Below are 17,899 nucleotides of genomic sequence, written 5' to 3'. Positions count from 1 at the left end.
GGCACTGTGTGATGATATCTTGATAACACAAAATCCTAGTAGTATCATCAATAGCAGGGCTCCTAGAAACTTGAATGTGTCTGCCATCCATTACGGGACCCATGAGAAAATTGTTCCAAACCAGCTGTCGTCATTAACTTTGTCATCCTCTGGTTCTATAGCTTTGTTAGCATCTCTATGGCTTCTGTCAAGGTTCCATTTTCTTCATCATGGGAAAGTATAAATGTGCAACATGATTCTCTGATTTTTACACAAACACCTCCATCCATCGCTGTGATCATGTCAAGTACATATTTGTTCTAGAGAGTCATTAGTCGGATTGCTCTTAACTCTTCCTTAATTGCGTTTAATCCTTTTATTGTCGAGTTGATGGTTTGCAGTAATTCCCATCTGGTGATTTGCAACCACTTAGTATTTGCTCCAACCTGAAATCTTGGCATGATGATCGTTGCGAACACAGAAGAGGTGAGGCTGAAGAGCCTGTGCTCATACGGGATTGCATGGAATGCTTCTTCTGATTTGGCAGACAAGTAATTTTCTCTATTCCTTCGGGATACCAGTTCCACAGATCTCCTTTTCCTCAGGTGAGCATCTGATTTCGGGAAACTATCAATATTCAGGTCACTCTTCGGGATCACTAGTGCAGGAACGTGGATGTTCACTATTGTGCATATGCCTCCCCAGTTTTTTGGCAGTCTTATGTATGCTTTGGATCTGCACACCCAGTAATGATCCATAATTAATGCAGTTCCATGAGTCATTCCTGGAGCTTCAAAGATTCGACTGCAGTTCTGATTCTCTCCCATCTTCCTCGTGCCATTGATCCTGAAGCACGATTTTGGGCTTTCCAGTGGCACTATATGTAGGGGTCCACCTCTGTCTTCAACCCATGTCAGTAATCTTGTGAGTTTCGGCCATAAAGGTTTACACAACCTCTGTGAGTTCTCTATTACTTCCTTATAGGCTCCATAGACCATCCATTCTCGGCAGGTCACCACTCCTTCTTCCCATCCGTTTGGTGAAAGCACAGTTCCCCAAATCTGCATTTGGCCTCTGTTCTTCCAATTGTTCGCCTCTTCTGGAGTTTTCCCTTGGACATTTAGCTTTGGGTTCACTTCCCATCTGATTGCTGTTCCTTTAACTCCAGGCTCGTATCTGATCACATGATTCCTTGTATGGGCTCTATGTCCTGTATATAATCATCTTCATCGGGGTAATTTGTCTCGGTTGCCCATATCAATGAGGCATCCCTTCCCATGAACTATCCTCTGGTGTTGCACATTGCTACGTGTGAAAGACAGTGTGCTGTCGGGACATCAATTTCTACAGCCACGAAGATCTTGGATTTCCCCATGCTGTATGGTAAGAGTGCACAAACGAAGCATTCTCCTTCTGATTTCCTTCTTCCAACTTCTTTCATGTGCTGGTACCAAATGTTGTTTCCTAGATGTGCTGTGCTGTCTAGGTAGTCGTTCAGTTCACTGTTATTTTCATGCAGGCTCCTCTTGGTCCTTAGTGTTTTCCTGTAGTTCGCTATAACTACATCTCTAAACACGTCTGTGTGGCTTTTCCTTGCTGGAGGACTCTCGGCATTCTGGTCGATGGAGCAGGTTTCCTTATCCGCATCGATGTGGTAGGTGGGGATTTTGCAATTCTCAGCTTCTCTTCTTGAATTCTTTTCCTGCCCTCTATAAGTGTCTTTATTAGCCACCAGCCTGTCACCGGCCCAGTGTATGGCTGCATCATTGGCCTGGTACTTGTTCCTTGTGTTGGAACTTGTGTGATTGCCAGTACAGTCTCTGCGGGTTTATTTTCCAGTTCCTCATGTAGCTTCTTCGCTCTACCTATGAACGGGAATACATGATCTATCAACCTTTGTGTCCTTGCAGTGAATTCTCCTACAGCTGCTTCTGTCTTTTTAAGGGCTCTTGTTACATCTTCTTTTGTTGGTGTTTCTCTTGATTCTTCTCGGTTTCTCTCATTGTTTTCTGGGCTCATTGTTCGGTAGGCAGTCTCATGCTCTCGATTGCCTTCACTTGAGGTCCTGTGGCCATTGACACATGCCCTGGTTCGTGTGCATTCAGTGTGTGGGTGTGTGTAGTTGTCAGTGCTATGTTTTCATTCATTCCGTGCTGACCCTGTCTCCAGCTCTTCTTTTCATTCGTTACCTCAAGTGTGTGTGTGTCACTGTTCATTCCATTCAATTTCAGTTCATTTACTTTACCATTGGATTTTCTCGGGACTGGAATAACTATATATGGTCTAGGTGCTTTTGTGGGACCTATGTGTACATTATCCGATGGGTGCACTGAAATTGGAACGCTTCGTGCACCAATAAAGAATGCAGTTCTGATTGTTAATGACAGAAAGACAATGACAATCACTATGCATATGCACATAATTGTGCAGTACGAAAGTTGGCAGCATTTCCTTCTAGGGAAGCAGGGGCGACCAGGTTACTGTTCTGGGCCCCCATGTCAATGTTTATTCTTTTCCCCCAATTCACTTGTTCTCGAACAGTTTGTATCATAAAATGTCTGGTGCTTCACAAGTGTCCCCCCTCTTGCGGGTGACGATTGTCTCTTAATACAGGATTCAGTATCCTTGTTAGACTGTGGAAAATAGTTTAGACTAACACTTGGATAAGTCACTTTTACTGTATATATTCAAAATAGGTGAGTTCCCAGTCCACCCCCGAATCTGCTTCAGTCCTGAGGACATGCTGGAACCTGTTCAATGTGAAAAAAATAGAAAGCATGTAAAAATCAAAAATCAAAAACAATAAAAGGTGAAGTTCTCGTCTCTGCTCCCTTGATCTGTCCTACGATGGAAAGATGAAGTGCTTTGGCTCTGTCTCCTGAATCTGTCCCTCGGCGGAAAGATGAAGATCTGTCTTGGCTTCCTCGATCTGTCCCTCGGCGGAAGGTTTCACTGGAATTTCCTCATGTAGTCTCACTGGAAGTTAGACAGCTCCACTTGCAGCATTATGCCATGGAGGAGTGTTCCCATCTGTGCGACGTTAGCCGGGTCTCTGATGAAGGTGAGGACGTCAACCTCGACAGGTCTTCCCACCATTTCCAGAAAGTCAGTTACTAGGCGGAAGAGGACGCTGTGAGCCAGTCGGCTGTCCTTAGGTGACAGGGACATTTGTCCAGCCTTTTTAGTTTCAGGATTATAGGCTCTTCCCTTGACGCGACCAGATAAGTTGCCTTGGTCCAAAGCTGGCTCAAGAGTTCAGAGTTTGCTGGATCTGTGTTAAAAGTAAGAGTGTCAGTGGTTCTCCCAACAATTTCTGGGCACTCTTCTATGATACGAAAGAAAAGCGTATTGGTGAGTTCATCTACTATCGCCTGTGTGGAAGCATTTGTGTTCTTATCACTGTATTCCGGTAACGCAATGAAGGCTTCCGCGATGACAGTAAGCAGTTGCAGGATTACTTTCTTGTTGGCAAGATCTTGAATAAAGTCTGAGACACAGGTTACTCTCCCTACAAGTGACGGATATGATATTAATACTAACCGGAAATAGGTGAGCACATCCCTTATGAGATTTCTGCTGGGAGATACCATAAATGCTGCACAACAAAGTCTTGATATTTGATGATTCAGGATGCTGTGTTTAGCTCTTAAGGTAAAAGTCCAAAATCTCAGTCTATTAGAGTCTTTCTTTTCACAACAACGCTTTAGTGTGATTTGATCTACAACTTCGTCACAACATACGTGATGTGGCTAAAATGCACAATTTTAATTCTTCACCCTGTTACTGGGATGCACAGAGTGTCTGTTATTATCCTTATCCCCTTTTCTGCTTAGAGGAAATGTCCAGTTTAAGCCACAACTTGCAAAAGGGTTCTTTTTGTCTTGCCTTGCTGCTCATGCGTCCTTCTTCCTCGTCATGGATCTTGTCTGTACATGCTGAGGTTATTCCCCGTTGTCTGTAATTTCTTTGGGGTGGGGTGCAGCTTGGGGGCTTTCTCTGATATAGGGCTTAATGTATTTGAGAAAGATCCATGCTCTTCTGCCTTGCAGTTTGACAGCTGAAAGGGTACAATCATCTACGATGAAAGAGCCATTGAATCGTGGCGTGTCCCACTTCTTCTTCGTGTGGTTTTTTACTACCACCACATCTCCAGGAAAGACAAGTGGAACACGGATACTTTGAACTGCGTCTGTTTCAGCGTCTCCTGCTGTGTTTTGTGCTGTGCTGCACCCTTTTCGTCGTTGCTGCAGTTGGTCTGAAAATACAGTAAGGCTGGATGTCATGCAGTTCAGGTACTCTTGTAACTCGGTTCCCAGGACCTCTCAGGTAGACTGGGCATCACATCTAGCTCTATTTCAGAGGGTAAGAGGGGAACTCATTCTTCTTCCTGTGACTATCTTGTGCGGCGTAAGGTGATGGTCGGAGCCTGGTTGGTTCTGAAAAGCATACAATGCCAGTGGAAGGCAGTGCAACCATCCCTTCTTTGGAGTAAGCTTCAACTTGGCTATCCTTTCCTTTAGCAAGCCATTGAGCCTCTCACAAATGCCATTACCTTCCGGATGATACGCCGACGAGAACTTGTGCTTTATACCAAGCAACAAGATGATCTGCTCAAAGACTGCGTTAACAAAATGAGACCCGCTGTCTGATCTCATCACCTCACACACCCCCCATCTAGGGAACACTTCCCTCACCAGGAATTTGGCCGCACAGGTAGAGTCTGGGTGTGTACATGGACCTGCTTCTATCCATCTAGAGAATGGACACACCACTACAATTAAGTACCTGTACCCGTTACACACTTGGATCATGTCGACATGGTCGATATGTAAGTGCTGAAAAGGCCCATTTGGCCAGGGGATGATTCCTCTCACTACTTTTAATGTGTGCCCAGCAGTTAATTGCTGGCAGATTAGGCAGTTCACCATAAAGAATGCAACATGCTCAGCTAAATTCGGTATAAACCAGTCTTCTGCAAGCGTTGCTGCTAAGTTTTCCTTTGACATATGTATGGGATAATGTAATGGCTCCAATGCTATTTTCAGTAGGGCTGCAGGCATTACTGGTTTTCCAGTGCTGTCTTGCCACCACAAACCATCAGAGGGGTTTAAAGAACACCCTCGACCTTTCCATAGCTTCTTCTCGTCTTGTGGTGCCTCCCCTTGAAGCTCCATTAGTTGTGTCTGCTCCATATTGCTATAGGCTTCTGGTGTGGATCGTGCTATCATCATCCGTTCATGGGTGCACGCCACTTCTACTTCCATGACCGTCTCACTCTTGGATGCCATACGCTTGGCTTCCGTGTCTGCTACATGGTTTCTGCGTGACACAAAGTCTGTCCCATTGGTGTGGGCGGGGCATTTCACAACTGCTATGCCCACTGGGAGCTGTAGTGCCTTTATCCGCATGTCCAATAAGGCTGCCTGCTGCACTGGTGTGCCGTCCGCTCGCAGGTAGCCCCTCCTTTTCCCGCGTTCTAGGCCTGCGTGCACTGTGGACGTCACATAGGCGGAGTCACTGTACACCGTGACTTCCTGATCCGCGTGATTTTCAATGGCGAGTATCAACGCCAATAATTCTGCAGCCTGTGCTGAATAACGAGATGGTATTCGTGCACTGACGAGTACCCAGAAATCTCTGTTTGCTATGTGTTTCATTACGGCAACCTTTGTCCGTCTTCTTGGTCGATTCTCGAAGAACCGTCAATAAAAATTATCTCTCCTCCCGCCAGGGCATTTTCTCTCACCCAGGGGATTTCATCATAGAACTCTTCATAGTTTGCACAGTCATGTATCGGCTCTCCTTCAGTGACTGACTCAGCTATGAACGTAGCTGGGTTTACATTTTTACATCAAGCTATTTTGATCGATGGGTTTGATATGATCACTTCATATGCAGAGGCTCTCTAAGCCATCATCGTGCCTTTAGGTTTCTCTAAAATAGTGAACTGTGAATGTTCGACGTATAACATCATGGAACATCCCATCACAATAGTGGTTGCCTTTTCTATGGCGAAAGCTGCAGTATCTAAACTTTGTTTGCATGGGAAGTGGCCTCTCATTACTGGGTCCAGGATCCCACTGTAGTATGCAAGGGGCTTGTACCCCAATAAAGTTTTTTGAGCAAGCACTGCCGACATAACGTTGCCGTGTGTGAAAACAGGTAGAATTCCTCTGCATAATTAGGAATTCCAAGAACTGGAGCTGTACAAATCACTCTCTTGAGTTCTACAAACCCCTTTTCCATTGCCTCGATCCATTCAATCTTTTCCTTTGTCACCTGAGCCTTCTTTAAAGCCTGGAGCAAGGACTTGGTATATGAGCTGTAATCGAAGACCCATGCTCTAACATAATTGCACAGGCCTAAAAAGCTCTGCATTTGCATTATCGTGAGTGGTTTTTCCGTGTTCATGATAGCTTCAGCCCTTTCTGAGGTCACCTTTTTTCCCTCATGCGAGATGAGTTGGCCTATGTACAGCACTTCCTGTTGACAATACTATAGCTTTTCCTTGTCAACCTTATATCCTTTTTCAGCCAGCATGGTCAATAGCTTAACAGAATCGTGCCTGCATTACTCTTCAGTGGTGCTGCAGATTAGCATGTCATCCACATACTGCAAGACAACACTGTCTAATGCAATATTGCTTAGGTCCATCCGTAGGACTCTGTTGAAAATGGACGGAGACTCACATTACCCCTGTGGCAACCTCGTACTTTTCAGACGCATTTGTCTGAATGTAAATGACGTCAGATCTTGAGAGTCACGGTGCAACGGGATTGAGAAAAAGGCATTTTTCAAGTCGATCACCGTGAAATATTTTGCCTCAATGTGTATGTTACATAGGATTGTAGATGGATTAGGGACTAGAGGGAACTCGGCTTCAACAATATCATTTAATGCTCTTAAATCTTGGATTAAATGCCAAGATCCTCCCTTAGATTTCTTGACAGGATAGATCACCGTGTTACAGGGTGACTCTGACGTCACTAGGATGCCCTGATCTATCATGGCAGAAATTGTCTTCGCGATCCCTTCATCCACCTCTCTGGACATGGGATATTGTCGCGCTCTTGGTAAAATTGCTCCTGGTTTAAGTTTCATTTTCACTTCTCCCACCCCCTTCAGGAGGCCTACGTCATATGGTCCTGTAGTCCATACTGAGACAGGCACTTGGGCCACATCATCTTTAAAGTATTCCAGACGTACCAGTGCCAACATCATTCTCTGAGGCACTTCTCTTTTGATCATTTTTACCCAAAATATGAGACTCACTTCCACCCTTGTTTCTTCTGAGTCTGGCTGTTCTTCAAACAGATTGTCATCGGTGACGTCAGTCACTCGATACCCTTCTTCGATGGCGATAATCGCGCACCATTGTGTGCCTTCATCATCGTCCCTTTCGACCAATGCTACCTTCCCTCGCACTGCTGCAGTTTGTATCGTCAAGGGAAATACTTGTCCCTCTTCTTCATGCATAGGTATTCTTGATCTGAATAGGAACTCGTCAGGGGTTCTCATAGTTCTATCTGTAAGGCCTGGCAACCCTGCCATAAATACACGCACACCATATGCGAGAACTTCCGGTTCCAATGGTATAGCTCTCATGGCTGTGCGTCCTGAGTATGCTCTGATCATTTCTCATACTGTTGAATAATGCATTCCTGGAGTGGAGCATATTATGCCCTCCTCCGTGAACGAGGTTGTCATGCTCAATTTTGTCATTAATTCTCGACCCAAAATGTTTACTGGGGTCTGACGTGAATACAACAAAGGTACATTCATCTTGCACTCTCCTACGGAGACTGGGAGTGTGTCTGTAAAGGGAACTCGACTGTGAGCTCCTGTAAAACTCTGAGTATCTATGGCCTCGCCGGACAAGAAAAACCTGCCTTCACGTATGCATGAGAGTGTTGTACCCTTGGCAACTAAGAAGGAATAATTTGTACTCCCTATAATGACATCCACCCTAGGTTCCATATTAGGATCTGGTCTCACCGATAGGATAGAGCACATCAGGGTTCCCAGTGAGCTGTCCTAGTTCATATGTAAGTTCAGCCCATTATACACTTGCGGATTCTTTCCATTCCCAGGGTTGCCTCCCCTTCTCGAGTTTGTGCCCTGTGAAGTTTGCGGTGGTGCCTTTTGGAATTGCCCTTGCGGCAGGTTCCCCATGTTAGGGGGTTGGACCCCTTGTTGCGCACCTTGCTGCAAGCCTGGTGCTTGCTGCTGCACTGTGTGATTCTGTGCACCGCCCTGTTGGGAGTTTGCAGGCGGATTCACTATGCCTGCTCCCATTCCTTGGCTAGTCTGCCACATGCCTTGGCTTCTGCACGAGCCGCCAAATGCCCTGTCATTCCACACAGCCAACACACTGGTGGTGGTGGGGCTATTTGTCTATTTGGCATATCTGGACTGCTCATCTGCATGTTTTGAAAGCCTCCTTGATTACTCTGGAAACCTCCCTGATTACTCTGCCATCCTCTTCCTCTAAATCCCCTCGGGTACGCTCCCACTTTACCCTGATTGTTCTGCTGGGGGTTAGCCACCTGTTGCGAGCTCTTTTCAGCTGGGCTAGTTAGTATGGCTCCCTCGAGAGCATACTTAGATAACTTATTTTGCATTAGCTTCGCTTCCTCACCTTTTCGAGTTGCCTCCTTTTTCCGATACTTTTCTTGCAACAATCTACAGTAATGTGTAATAGTCAACTGTATTTCAGCCCAAGGTTTAGCCTCAACTCCTACCAATTTCTTGAGCTGTTTCTGCACTAGTTCTGGCAAACCCTTGGCATAATATGTGGTAAAACACTGGTATAGATTTCGTCCAAGATTCATGCGTTTCGAGCACCCATGTGTCTTGGAAATTCTGGATATAAATCAACAGGTCTTCTGACTCCTTCATTTTGCGAGTCATTATAGCTCCCATATCGGAAGTGTCTGGGTACAGCACTCGTAACGCTTTCTATACTGCTGCTCTGCAATTATTAAATGGTGCTCCGTCGTGAGCAGTGTTAATCATGGTTACCCCAGGGTACCCTGCCCGTGTCCACACATCATCTGCTCTCTCACCAAGTATGGGGATCAAGAGACCTTTAATGTCCCCTATTGCGAGTGTGACACCCTGTGTCATTTTTTCGAGCTCGTGTATCCACTTCCCGGCTCCCGATGTCAGCATTGGAAGCTTATTTTTCAGGTTTTCTCAATCCATGTGTGGCCATGGAATATATTGCGGTCTTGCTTCCCCCTTTTCTAGCAGCGGAAATTGGAATGCGCAGTCTTCTTTCTCTTTCCCCATAGCTCTCCAGTCTATAGCTGGGGTAATATTCCTGCATCGCCATCTGCCTGGCAATGTCCTCAATCTGTCTAAATAGGCGGGTGCTGACACCCCCCTCTGACCATGGGGTGTTCCATCATGCCGGTCAGGCTGCACTGCAGACACTGATGTCCTCGTTGCGGACTCGCTAGCGTCTGACCATCGTACCCCTTTGTCCCTTGGGAGCCGCTTTTCGCGCCGTCTCCCTTCTTCATTTGTCTCGCACCCCGTTTCCTCTCCGGAGTCCGACATTGATTATCCCCAATTCACGCAACTCCTTCTGTCATCATGATTTTTACTAATTTCTAGCCTGTCCAGGGACAGTCTCCTGCTCCCACTACTTCGGGTGACATCCTCAGTGTCATACAGCTGAGTGATTTCCAAGCGCTCGTCTTCCCTTTCCCTTTGGGATACTCGTTCTAACCCCATTTCATCATATATTTTATCGATAGTTTCCCCCGATGCTTCTGGTATCGAAGTAATCTTCAATATTCGCCCCACTCGTCCCTAGTACTTCTTCCCTTCTCCTTTCATTTCTACGTTCATTTGCCCTTCTAACTTCCTCATCTTCTCGTCTCTTTATTCTTTTTTCACGTACTCTTTGCTCTTCTTCCAACCTTTGCAGGTTCTGCCTGTACTGGTCATAGGCTGCGCTCTGTTTGCGACTGAGCTGCTTCCCTTGCTCTTCGCGATATAGCTGTTCTCTCCTCAGCCTATCTTTCCTTTTTATTCTTTCATCCCTTATTTCCTTATCCTTCTCCCTTCTCTGTGTCTCATCAGACCTCTCTCTCCGTCTCACATCATCACTTCCTTTTCCATCGAGTTTCAATAATATCTGTCCTCCCATCCATTTGTCTTTTGCAAATGCTATCGCATCAGTTCTGTCTTCACTTCCTTTCCATTTCTTTCCCTCTCTCTCTTTTTTGAGAGGTGCACTAATCTGTGCCTGATCCTTCCTTTCATCATCGCGTCTCTCCTTGTCCCTCGGGACTGCAGAGGTAAGAATCTTGTCCTGATCCTTCCCTCGGTTTTCATCACTACTGTATGTGGGTGACTCATACGCGGGGTTGCTGTACTCTGTGGGTGCTTTAAGCTCCCTTAATGGGTAGAGTCCCTCAGGCTTACTTCCCTTGGTTTCTATTTCTGGCGGGGCATGTGGCACGGTAGGCGTCTCACCCCCTTCTGTGCATACATTTAATATCCAGTCAGCAGGTGGCTCTTCATCCTTCGACTGTTCGAACATCTTCCAAAGTTCTAGAACAGCGAGGCATTTCTCTAGTTTCTTGCCTGCATATGTGGCATGCAAATAAGTCATCATGTGTTGTAAGACGGCTTTAGATAAGGACCCGTTCTGTGGCCACGGCATAAACATCTTGTGGGCGGTACCCTTAACCCACTCGGTACTGTATTTCTTAAGCTTGGGTGCATGTTTTGGAAGTTGCTTACATAAGTGTGCTAGTGGAGTAATATCTTCCATGCTTAAACCTGTCTCTAACAATACTTACATGTAACTTCACCACTCCTTATAATATGAGCGAGCACCAATACAATTTTTTCCCCATGATTTTTTATCACCAATTTACTCAAGAACATCAATCCAAGTGCGATTCCCTCTCAACTATAGAATCGCGTAAAAACCCTTTTTGATTTCAACCAATACAAGACAAAATGTCTTACATGTAACGTACAACAAAACAGGTACAACAGACATTTGACGGACTAGACAGACACCAGCTGGACACAAATATCTCTGCCTTCTCATTAATACCCCGACATGGAGTTTAAACAAACTCCTTTTACGACGTCTTTAATCGTCGTAGTAGCCTAGTCTTTCCCTATTATGTGGGACTATGAGTTCACGTTTCTTCTGACCGCTATATTAAAGTGCAGGAACAAGGCAAATCCTCTCTCTCCTCAGGTGTCCGCCCTGGAATCCTCTCTCTTCTCGGGTGTCTACCCCGGTATTCTTTAATATCTCAGGTGTCTACCCTGGTATTCTTTAAAATCTCAGGTGTCCACCCTGGTATTCTTTACTATCTCAATTATTCTCGAGTCATTATCCACTTATATATATATATATACAGTCTTCTCTACTTCTGACTATTTTTTTTATTCCACCTTCCTCCGTTATCTTTTGCCTTACTTGTTCTATTGCCTATAACATTTGCCAAAGCACTTAATTTTTTGCTTCACTCACCGCTCGCATCGTTCCTCTCTGGATCCTCGGGATCACTGCCTCCGTTACTGTCTTTTTTTGGTCTTTCGTCTGATCCTCTGCCCGTAGGAATGGAAGGGTTTATGTTTGTAAAATGGGTGCCTTCAAACCCACTGCAGTTTTTTGGACACGTTTATACTATCATTGACCATGGGAAGCTTCACAGTCTACTCGGCCAAAATGGCAAAGGACTCGTGATATTGCCGAAGACCTAGAGTTACTTCGTGTCGATGGTCAATAGGTGTCTTATCAATAATCAATATTCAATAGTTGATGGTCACAACCATCCTCACCGCTACCAAGTGTACAGGAGGGCGGAACGACCTCTGATGGGCCCATGGGATCAGAGCTCGCCCTCAAGTACTTTAAGACGAGATAGCTGCACCTTGAGGAGGATGGGGTGCAGGATTCTCTTACTCCAACACCAATCAATGAAAACAACTCAAATGGTTTGGCAAAGGGAAGTCCGTTTAATGACAAGTACAAAACACAGGGAAACATTAGGAAATCATCAGTGATGCGATCGCTCGTCTCGCATCAACTCCCAAATTCTTCATTCAGGCAGCAATTCTTATAGGCAAAATTCGTCATCATTGATGTGTTACACTCATAAGTTTGTCATGCAATTCTATTGGTTGGAAAAGGTAACTTAAGTATAGGTGCTATATCTGTATATGGTAACAGAGTGTGAGGATTGGGTAACTCTTATTGGGTGGGCGTCTATGCCCATCTCTCTACATCACTCGTGATAGACTTCACTACAAGTACAACGTCTCATTGGTTTTACTAGCTATAGGACCCTAGATTATTTGGTCCATTGTGATTGGGTAGGTTACACCCCTAGACATAAATCTCCACTTCAATTAGCAGCATGCAGAATGGACACCCAGATGCGGCGTGCCCCAAGATTCACCCTACCTCCCTTCCATCAATCAGTACCGTAAGGCTATGTGTCAATTAGTTGGCTGAGGATGGCCTCGAAGCTGTAGCTTCTTATCAGGAAAAGTTATGGCATCCTCGGGTTCTCAGTGACATCACACCTTGGTACCTCTTCGTGCCTGGCTGGTCATGTGTTAGTTCATCTTGAATCTGCTTCATTTTCCCTCTATTTGTGTATTTGATTCTTCCTTTAGCCTTTCCACCTGCCTGGGCCCCCTTATCTCGACCTTCATGGGGCAGGCTGCTACGCTCTTAAGTTTCGAATCTTCGAAGTTGACGCTCTCCTCCCTTCCTGGAGTTGACCTCGAATTCCTAGGCATGAGCTGCTTCTTGCTAAGTTTCGATTCCGCTCTTCGTCTGGCTTTGAGCTAGTATCTGAATCCTGGCCTGTTTGTCCTTCCAACCTGGGCTTAATTCTGATTTCATGTAAAGTGGACTGCACTTATATAATGTGCTTCATTGAGGTAGATATATATATATATACATAAATATACACATATATATATATATATATATATATATATATATATATATATATATATATATATATATATATATATGTATATATATATATATGTATATATATTTGGTGCTTGCCGCTCTATTCTTCTACTAAGCATAGCAAGCCGTTCTGTTTTCTTAGCTTCTTGCATTACAAGCCTAAGTACAGGCGTTAACTGGTTGCATATTTTCATCTTGCTCTATGGTTATGTTTCTTTATATTTTCACATCGTCTTTTCTTCTAAGTCCATTACATCTTTATTCATAACATTTTGTCTTTGTGTATCATCTTTTGGTTGTCGTTTCGTTCATCTGTGAGTCTGTCCTGGCCCTTCTGACATCACCACTCGCCTTCCATTAAGGCCCTTTGGGTCTCTTCAGGGACAGTTTGTAGGTACTCTTCATTTCGTGTCAGCTATTGGTACGGTTGTCTCAACGGGTACCGTGCTGCCCATGGTTGTCTGGTGATAAGCACTTCAACAGGTATTGCTCTTCTGATGGGCACTAGGCAGAGCCCTAGCGCGGCTCTCTGCTGGTTTATTTGCTCATCATACGTCACATATCTTGGCGAGTATGTTCCTGGTATTTCAAAATGGGTGGCTGGAGTGCAGGCCATATCTGGGACCTCCTCTACAACGGGAATTAAATTCCCATCTGGAAATTAAAATTGGGCGACATAAGGTGAAGCACCCGGTAATAGTCATGACCCCCTGTCTATTAGGGAATGATATCCTTTGCAGGTTGTCTCCCCTAAAAAAATGTATGAACAAGGTCCTCTGCACTTAGGCTAACCGGCCAATAAAATTAAAACAAAGCAGCAATTATGTCAGTTTAAATGGCACATGCCAGATGGTTGAACAAAAATCGGATCTAATTGATTTTCATCTTCAAAATAATCAAACACCTGACATTACGGTAATAGCTTTAGGACAACAAACTGGTGGTGGTAACTCCTCTCCATTCCTGAAAATCAATCGTCCTTCCAGTTTCAAGTGGCATTCCACACTGGAAGGAAATACTTTGAAATTTTATACTAATTCACAAACTGAAAATCCAAATGCTATAGCCAAAAGTGATGAAAAACTGGTCCAAAGCCTGGCTGAGATTCAGAAGAAGGGCGAACTGTTCTTGCCAGAGTTGGCTTGAATAGTGAAGAAAGCTTCATCAGCAAAGCGTTATTCAGGAAACTCCCAAAAGACCAGACCCTTCTCGCGGTTGAGTCCGTTTATCAGCGGGTATGGGGTCTGGAAATTCCCCTTTCCATCAACATATTCTGCTGAGCAGTTGTATGCTAAAAATGTCTACCGATGGAAAAAGCATAGAGCATAATTGATGAGTCGTGCAAGGTGTTCCCTCTGCCTTTTACTTGGGCAGTAACATCCTCAACCGACTTGAAATTAATTTGGATCCCAGTAATTGACCAGCCCGGTCCCAATGGGAGGGCAACCCCCAGGGCCTTGGCAATCCTACAGGAAGCCCTTTAGTCAGCTCCATTGCTGCCATACGCAATTGAATTTCAAAAGTTGAGAGGAGGTCACCATCCCAGGCCTGGCCCTAAAAGACCCGCATCCCCAAAGGAAAGCTGTCAGAAGAGAAATGGGTCCACATTAACCAGTTAAAAAGTTGTCATCCCAGACACACTTTGCAGCTGATTGAGGAGCCAAAGGAAAGTCAAATAAAGGAGGTGCCTGAAGAAACAGAAGAAAGAAGAAGAAAAAGCAGAAGGGAATAGGTAGGTCCATAGGTATATCTATGTAAGAGGTGGTCGTTTTTGTTATTGTTATTGATCACGAAACTATGGTATAAAAGTTCAATCATGTCTTTGGATTGTTAAATAATTTGTTTGCTGATATTGTTCAAGTACCCTGATAAATGTAAATATATGTTTTGTGTCACTGATGTCAACCTTCCGGGAAGACAGTCAGTGAAAGATTCTAAAAGCTGTCTTTATCTATCTCCTATTAGAGTACTAATTCCATTCCTTCTTAGACCGATGAGGACCTACCCGGGGACCTTGAAAGGGAAGGAGGGAAAGGGGGTGTCACTCCACACTCTCCAACAAAAGACAGAGGGAAGATCTGGCCGTGTCGCTCCACACTCTCCAAAGAAAGACCGAAGGAAGATCTTGGCGTGCCGCTCCCAGATGAAAGAAGAATTCCACTGGATGAACCCCACTTTGCCCTACTCTCCCTCAAAAAGAAGTCTCGAGAAAGCAGGGGGGGAATATGTGGAGTACATTTACCAGCCCAGCAAAACTTCCCCTACATCACCAAACTACATTTTCAGCAGTTACAATTAGAATGGCTGTGCTGGCTCTGCTGAGCACTTATTCCCTTGCATCAAAACTGCATTTTTAGCAGTTACCAAAAATAATGGCTGCGCTGGTTCTGTTGAGCACATATGGGGCTAGATGAAACATATAACACCCCAAGAAGGGCTGCAGTTATTTTCTTCGTGTGCACCAGAAAGAAGAATGTCAAAGCAGCCTGGTGCAGCACTGCTATGCTGCAAGCTCAAGGCTTCTAACTGAAAGAGAAAATGTTCTGTGTTAAAAGGACTGTGCACTGATGCTATTCCCATCTTTACAACATTACACAGTTTGGTTCCAGTAATGCACATCCATGCTCATCTATCTTCAAGTTGTACACCAGCAAAGGAGGGCATTCCCTACTGAATGGCATGTGTGTCAAGTAAAAACTGTGAAAGAGCAGAGAAATTTGTTTCAGGCCGTAGGCAAGCGTTTACTCTTGCAACAAAGTAACACTGGCAAAATTCCTCACAAGAAGCTTTCTCTCTCCCTTTGCTTATGTCAGTTTCAAAGAACCCTTGCTTTTGAACAGATTCTTGTGTGTAGAAATTGACAAGAGCTGTGGAAATGTTCAGAATAAAGATGCAAGGAAAATTGCATTTGTAAATGAGCAGGGAAAGAAAACTTGAACCCGTGTTGCACTGCTCTGCAAAGCACTGAGTGGATAATGTACAAGCTCAATGAAAACAATACTGTGACATGCCCTGAATCAAAACTATATATGTTGGGAAGAAAAGCTGCCAGAATATAAGTAAATTTTACTCTGTGTACTGTATTTTTCCCCACAAAAAGAATTTCAACATCATGGCTAGGCCCTGAAATTGCTGCCAAACCTGTTCTTGCAAGGCAGGCATTTCTAAATGCACCAGTCCCATGGGGAAGGAAGTTCCTTTACCACATGAATGGCCCAGAGGTGTGGGAAGTGGTGACCTCGTCGGACTTAGTGGAATTGCTACAACAAAGGGCAATGGACTGCCCTGTTACCAAAGTGTGAAATTCACGGTTACCTGTCCTCAGCTTCAAACTACCTAGGATCAAAGAGGGGTCATAGCAACCCCATTTGCAAGCTGATACGGGAAGGAAATTACCCTAGAGGATAGGACGGACTGCCAGTATTTGGAAACAAAGCCAGCCCATTTGATTTCAAAGACTGCTCATATCATGACATTTATTTCAGTAATCTAAAGTAACAGTAATGTGAAATTACCACCATTGTCATTTTTGCACCATTAAAATAAGACATTGTAGGTTTTTTGACATGTGGTGAACGCAAACGCCAGTAAAATTTAATTTCTGGGGAAAGCGTACATGGTACAGTTTTGAAACGTAGTAAAAATATGCCCAATGATAATATTTATATGTGTAGATAAATGTAGAATTTTAGGTGAAATGTTTTCCATTAAATGGCGAAGATTGCCAGAATGACGAAACAGCATCGCACCGACTTGGGATTTGAAACAGCATATTCCTTGTAAAATATGGAGTCTGCCTATCTACTTTTCAGGAGGATAACAATTGTAAACATAGGGGTTTGGTGTCATAACTGATTTTGGTAAAAGTAACTATGGCAGCACGGTGAGTGTTGCTGCCCTATTTGGTAGACCTTTTCTTGCCCATTGTGCAGGCCCGAGGCCCTTACCAGCCCCTCTGCACCCCGATCCCACCAAGCGCCCTTTTCCTGATTCCGCGTCCCTCAGGCCTTCCGACCTGCCCCCTGCTCCCATTGGTTCCTCAACCGTGTGTTTGGAGTCTAACAACTTGTTTGTTTCCACCGGCCCCACTTCCCGCCCGGATCACGGTGAGTGTTGCTACCCTATTTGGTAGACCTTTTCTTGTCCATTGTGCAGGCCCCAGGCCCTTACCAGACCCTGTACACCCCGATCCCACCCCTCGCCCTCTTCCTGATTCAGTGTCCCTTCCGCCTCCCGACCCGCCCCCTGCTACCATTGGTCCCTGAACCATGTGTTTGAGTCTAATGACTTGTTTGTTTCCACCGGCTCCACTTCCCATCCAGAGCATGGTGAGTGTTGCTTCCCTATTTGGTAGACCTTTCTTGTCCATTGTGCCGGCCCGAGGCCCTTACCAGCCCCCTGTGCACCCCGATCCCACCCCGTACCCTCTTCCTGATTCCACGTCCCTCCTGCCTCCCAAGCCCGCACCTGCTCCCATTGGTCCCTGAACTGTGTGTTTGGAGTCTAATGACTCGTTTGTTTCCACTGGCTCCACTTCCCATCCGGAGCACGGTGAGTGTTGCTGCCCTATTTGGTAGACCTTTTCTTGTCCATTGAGCAGGCCTGCAGCCCTTACCAGCCCCTGTGCACCCCGATCCCACCATGCGCCCTCTTCCTGATTCCGTGTCCCTCCTGCCTCCCGACCCGCCCCCTGCTCCCATTGGTCCCTGAACTGTGTGTTTGGAGTCTAATGACTTGTTTGTTTCCACCGGCTCCACTTCCCATCCGGAGTACGGTGAGTGTTGCTGCCCTATTGGTAGTACTTTTCTGGTCCATTGGGCAGGCTCTGAGGCCCTTACCAGACCCCGGTGCACCCCGATCCCACCCCGTGCCCTCTTGCTGATTCCGCATCCGTCCCGCCTCCCAACCCACCCCCTGCTCCCATTGGTCCCTGAACTGTGTGTTTGGAGTCTGATG

This window comes from Ambystoma mexicanum, chromosome 7q (genome assembly GCF_040938575.1).
Source record: "Ambystoma mexicanum isolate Mex_15411 chromosome 7q, UKY_AmexF1_1, whole genome shotgun sequence".
Lineage (NCBI taxonomy): Eukaryota > Metazoa > Chordata > Amphibia > Caudata > Ambystomatidae > Ambystoma > Ambystoma mexicanum.
The sequence above is the reverse complement of the archived record's forward strand: the minus strand, read 5'-3'. Positions refer to the sequence as shown.